Here is a 5,886-nt window from a genome sequence, read left to right as displayed (position 1 = left end):
TGGAAGCAAATATCTTTAATTAAAACTAAAATAAACAACCTCACAGTGTTCAACAATCCAAGTAGGAGTTCATGCACTTGACCATGAATTCTTTGTTCTTGTTCTTCAAGATTGCATGATCTGATAGTTTTGAAATCAAAGATATCTACATTTTGATCATGCAAATTTACGGAAGATCGACAAGTCACCAAGTCTGAGTAAAGGTAAAGTTCAAAAGAATTGAGAAATAATTACAGTAATGAAAAATAAACATGGAAATACATACATGTAAGAATACATATAGCAACAGGCTAAATGAATGAATAAATATGGAACAAAAACAAATGAAAGAATGCTTAAAAAATACAGCAGTGTTAATTACAGTACCGAAAAAAGAGAGCAAAAAAGCAATTCAACTTGTTGGTTCAAGATGAATGTAGTTGAACTACCAGAGAGCTACTGCAAAATGTATAGGTGCACTACTAGTGTGATTACATGTAGTTGAGTACTCCTCAACCCCAAACTGCGCTCTTCAACAGTTTTGAGAACCTCTGGGGTTCATCGTCTTTAAATAGCTTGATTTTCACTTGGTACACTTCGCTTACGGCCATACCACCCTGAACACGCCCGATCTCGTCCGATCTCGGAAGCTAAGCAGGGTCGGGCCGGGTCAGTACTTGGATGGGAGACCGCCTGGGAATACCCGTGCTGTGTTTTTCTTTTCCGTCAGCAGAGGGCGCTAGTAATGGTCAATGAAGCAAAGCAAAACACTGTCTCATTTTCTGAGCTCACTAGATGCCACTTTCTGTTCAACAAAGGGTTGAAAACACACTGAATTGCCATTCCTTTAACCCTTTTCTTTGAACAGAGATTGCCATCTAGTGAGCTTTAGAAAATAAAGACAGTGGTTTGCAAAGCTTCATTTCACCATCGCCAGAGGGCGCTACTCCTCCTTTGCTGGAGACAGAGCTGACAAGGAAACTGCAAACGGAGGATGCAACTTTTTTTTGGAAGCAACATCTTTAATTAAAACTAAAATAAACAACCTCACAGTGTTCAACAATTCAAGTAGGAGTTCATGCACTTTGACCATGAATTCTTTGTTCTTGTTCTTCAAGATTGTGCCGATCTGATAGTTTTGAAATCAAAGATATCTACATTTTGGATCATGCAAATTTACGTGAAGATCTACAAGTCACTCAAGTCTGAGTAAAGGTAAAGTTCAAAAGAATTGAGAAATAATTACAGTAATGAAAAAAATAAACATGGAAATACATACATGTAAGAATACATATAGCAACAGGCTAAATGAATGAATAAATATGGAACAAAACAAATGAAAGAATGCTTAAAAATACAGCAGTGTTAATTACAGTACCGAAAAAAAGAGAGCAAAAAAGCAATTCAACTTGTTGGTTCAAGATGAATGTAGTTGAACTACCAGAGAGCTACTGCAAAATGTATAGGTGCACTACTAGTGTGATTACATGTAGTTGAGTACTTCAACCCCAAACTGCGTCTTCAACAGTTTTGAGAACCTCTGGGGTTCATCGCCTTTAAATAGCTTGTTTTCACTTGGTACACTCGCTACGGCCATACCACTCCTGAACACGCCCGATCTCGTCCGATCTCGGAAGCTAAGCAGGGTCGGGCCGGGTCAGTACTTGGATGGGAGACCGCCTGGGAATACCCGGTGCTGTAAGTTTTTTCTTTTCCGTCAGCAGAGGGCGCTAGTAATGGTCAATGAAGCAAAGTAAACACTGTCTTCATTTTTTGAGCTCACTAGATGCCACTTTCTGTTCAACAAAGGGTTGAAAACACACTGAATTGCCATTCCTTTAACCCTTTTCTTTTGAACAGAGATTGCCATCTAGTGAGCTTAGAAAAATAAAGACAGTGGTTTGCAAAGCTTCATTTCACCATCGCCAGAGGGCGCTACTCCTCCTTGCTGGAGACAGAGCTGACAAGGAAACTGTACGGAGGATGCAACTTTTTTTTGGAAGCAACATCTTTAATTAAAACTAAAATAAACAACCTCACAGTGTTCAACAATTCAAGTAGGAGTTCATGCACTTTGACCATGAATTCTTTGTTCTTGTTCTTCAAGATTGTGCCGATCTGATAGTTTTGAAATCAAAGATATCTACATTTTGGATCATGCAAATTTACGGAAGATCTACAAGTCACTCAAGTCTGAGTAAAGGTAAAGTTCAAAAGAATTGAGAAATAATTACAGTAATGAAAAATAAACATGGAAATACATACATGTAAGAATACATATAGCAACAGGCTAAATGAATGAATAAATATGGAACAAAACAAATGAAAGAATGCTTAAAAATACAGCAGTGTTAATTACAGTACCGAAAAAAAGAGAGCAAAAAAGCAATTCAACTTGTTGGTTCGAAGATGAATGTAGTTGAACTACCAGAGAGCTACTGCAAATGTATAGGTGCACTACTAGTGTGATTACATGTAGTTGAGTACTCTCAACCCCCAAACTGCGTCTTCAACAGTTTTGAGAACCTCTGGGGTTCATCGCCTTTAAATAGCTTGTTTTCACTTGGTACACTCGCTACGGCCATACCACCCTGAACACGCCCGATCTCGTCCCGATCTCGGAAGCTAAGCAGGGTCGGGCCGGGTCAGTACTTGGATGGGAGACCGCCTGGGAATACCCGGTGCTGTAAGTTTTTTCTTTCCCGTCAGCAGAGGGCTTAGTAATGGTCAAATGAAGCAAAGCAAAACACTGTCTTCATTTTTCTGAGCTCACTAGATGCCACTTTCTGTTCAACAAAGGGTTGAAAACACACTGAATTGCCATTCCTTAACCCTTTTCTTTGAACAGAGATTGCCATCTAGTGAGCTTAGAAAATAAAGACAGTGGTTTGCAAAGCTTCATTTCACCATCGCCAGAGGGCGCTACTCCTCCTTTGCTGGAGACAGAGCTGACAAGGAAACTGTACGGAGGATGCAACTTTTTTTTGGGAAGCAACATCTTTAATTAAAACTAAAATAAACAACCTCACAGTGTTCAACAATTCAAGTAGGAGTTCATGCACTTTGACCATGAATTCTTTGTTCTTGTTCTTCAAGATTGTGCCGATCTGGATAGTTTTGAAATCAAAGATATCTACATTTTGGATCATGCAAATTTACGGAAGATCTACAAGTCACCAAGTCTGAGTAAAGGTAAAGTTCAAAAGAATTGAGAAATAATTACAGTAATGAAAAAATAAAACATGGAAATACATACATGTAAGAATACATATAGCAACAGGCTAAATGAATGAATAAATATGGAACAAAACAAATGAAAGAATGCTTAAAAATACAGCAGTGTTAATTACAGTACCGAAAAAAGAGAGCAAAAAAGCAATTCAACTTGTTGGTTCGAAGATGAATGTGAAGTTGAACTACCAGAGAGCTACTGCAAAATGTATAGGTGCACTACTAGTGTGATTACATGTAGTTGAGTACTCTCAACCCCAAACTGCGTCTTCAACAGTTTTGAGAACCTCTGGGGTTCATCGCCTTTAAATAGCTTGTTTTCACTTGGTACACTCGCTACGGCCATACCACTCCTGAACACGCCCGATCTCGTCCGATCTCGGAAGCTAAGCAGGGTCGGGCCGGGTCAGTACTTGATGGGAGACCGCCTGGGAATACCCGGTGCTGTAAGCTTTTCTTTCCGTCAGCAGAGGGCGCTAGTAATGGTCAGTCGAAGCAAAGCAAAACACTGTCTCATTTTGCTGAGCTCACTAGATGCCACTTTCTGTTCAACAAAGGGTTGAAACACACTGAATTGCCATTCCTTTAACCCTTTTCTTGAACAGAGATTGCCATCTAGTGAGCTTAGAAAAAATAAAGACAGTGGTTTGCAAAGCTTCATTTCACTATCGCCAGAGGGCGCTACTCCTCCTTGCTGGAGACAGAGCTGACAAGGAAACTGTACGGAGGATGCAACTTTTTTTTGGAAGCAACATCTTTAATTAAAACTAAAATAAACAACCTCACAGTGTTCAACAATCCAAGTAGGAGTTCATGCACTTTGACCATGAATTCGAATATTCTTGTTCTTCAAGATTGTGCCGATCTGGATAGTTTTGAAATCAGAGATATCTACATTTTGGATCATGCAAATTTACGGAAGACTACAAGTCACTCAAGTCTGAGTAAAGGTAAAGTTCAAAAGAATTGAGAAATAATTACAGTAATGAAAAATAAACATGGAAATACATACATGTAAGAATACATATAGCAACAGGCTAAAATGAATGAATAAATATGGAACAAAACAAATGAAAGAATGCTTAAAAATACAGCAGTGTTAATTACAGTACCGAAAAAAGAGAGCAAAAAAGCAATTCAACTTGTTGGTTCGAAGATGAATGTAGTTGAACTACCAGAGAGCTACTGCAAATGTATAGGTGCACTACTAGTGTGATTACATGTAGTTGAGTACTTCTCAACCCCAAACTGCGTCTTCAACAGTTTTGAGAACCTCTGGGGTTCATCGTCTTTAAATAGCTTGTTTTCACTTGGTACACTCGCTACGGCCATACCACTCCTGAACACGCCCGATCTCGTCCGATCTCGAAGCTAGCAGGGTCGGGCCGGGTCAGTACTTGATGGGAGACCGCCTGGGAATACCCGGTGCTGTAGCTTTTCTTTCCGTCAGCAGAGGGCTTAGTAATGGTCAAATGAAGCAAAAGAAAAACACTGTCTCATTTTCTGAGCTCACTAGATGCCACTTTCTGTTCAACAAAGGGCTGAAACACACTGAATTGCCATTCCTTTAACCCTTTTCTTTGAACAGAGATTGCCATCTAGTGAGCTTAGAAAATAAAGACAGTGGTTTGCAAAGCTTCATTTCACCATCACCAGAGGGCGCTACTCTCCTTTGCTGGAGACAGAGCTGACAAGGAAACTGCAATGGAGGATGCAACTTTTTTTTGGAAGCAACATCTTTAATTAAAACTAAAAATAAACAACCTCACAGTGTTCAACAATTCAAGTAGGAGTTCGTGCACTTTGACCATGAATTGTTTTGTTCTTGTTCTTCAAGATTGTGCCGATCTGGATAGTTTTGAAATCAGAGATATCTACATTTTGGATCATGCAAATTTACGGAAGACTACAAGTCACTCAAGTCTGAGTAAAGGTAAAGTTCAAAAGAATTGAGAAATAATTACAGTAATGAAAAAATAAACATGGAAATACATACATGTAAGAATACATATAGCAACAGGCTAAATGAATGAATAAATATGGAACAAAACAAATGAAAGAATGCTTAAAAATACAGCAGTGTTAATTACAGTACCGAAAAAAAAGAGAGCAAAAAGCAATTCAACTTGTTGGTTCAAGATGAATGTAGTTGAACTACCAGAGAGCTACTGCAAAATGTATAGGTGCACTACTAGGTGATTACATGTAGTTGAGTACTCCTCAACCCCAAACTGCGCCTTCAACAGTTTTGAGAACTCTGGGGGTTCATCGCCTTTAAATAGCTTGTTTTTCACTTGGTACACTCGCTTACGGCCATACTCACTCTCTGAACACGCCCGACTCGGGCTCCGATCCTCGGAAGCTACAGGGTCGGGCCGGGTCAGTACTGGATGGGAGACCGCCTGGGAATACCCGGGTAAGCTTTTGCTGTCAGCAGAGGGCGTTAGTAATGGTCAATGAAGCAAAGCAAAACACTGTCTTCATTTTCGAGCTCACTAGATGCCACTTTCTGTTCAACAAAGGTTGAAAACACACTGAATTGCCATTCCTTTAACCCTTTCTTTGAACAGAGATTGCCATCTAGTGAGCTTAGAAAATAAAGACAGTGGTTTGCAAAGCTTCACTTTCACCATCGCCAGAGGGCGCTACTCCTCCTTTGCTGGAGACAGAGCTGAC

The 5,886-nt window shown here is 39.7% G+C and overlaps 1 non-coding gene and 4 pseudogenes across 1 annotated transcript; all 5 read left to right on the top strand.

Moving 5' to 3' along the window:
* The first annotated feature begins 578 nt into the window (after window positions 1-578).
* LOC144515104 (5S ribosomal RNA) lies at window positions 579-696 on the top strand (annotated as a pseudogene).
* Window positions 697-1,564: 868 nt separating this feature from the next.
* LOC144515103 (5S ribosomal RNA) lies at window positions 1,565-1,684 on the top strand (annotated as a pseudogene).
* An 868-nt stretch (window positions 1,685-2,552) lies between these two features.
* On the top strand, window positions 2,553-2,672 carry LOC144515102 (5S ribosomal RNA). The gene has a single exon (XR_013501710.1). It is a non-coding gene; the product is annotated as a 5S ribosomal RNA (ribosomal RNA).
* An 873-nt stretch (window positions 2,673-3,545) lies between these two features.
* LOC144515105 (5S ribosomal RNA) lies at window positions 3,546-3,663 on the top strand (annotated as a pseudogene).
* Window positions 3,664-4,530: 867 nt separating this feature from the next.
* LOC144515106 (5S ribosomal RNA) lies at window positions 4,531-4,647 on the top strand (annotated as a pseudogene).
* Window positions 4,648-5,886: the final 1,239 nt, after the last annotated feature.

Source organism: Sander vitreus, unplaced genomic scaffold, assembly GCF_031162955.1.
Source record: "Sander vitreus isolate 19-12246 unplaced genomic scaffold, sanVit1 ctg929_0, whole genome shotgun sequence".
In the NCBI taxonomy this organism is placed as follows: Eukaryota; Metazoa; Chordata; class Actinopteri; order Perciformes; family Percidae; genus Sander; species Sander vitreus.
Note: the sequence above shows the minus strand (reverse complement) of the source record. Positions and strands in the feature narration are given on the sequence as shown.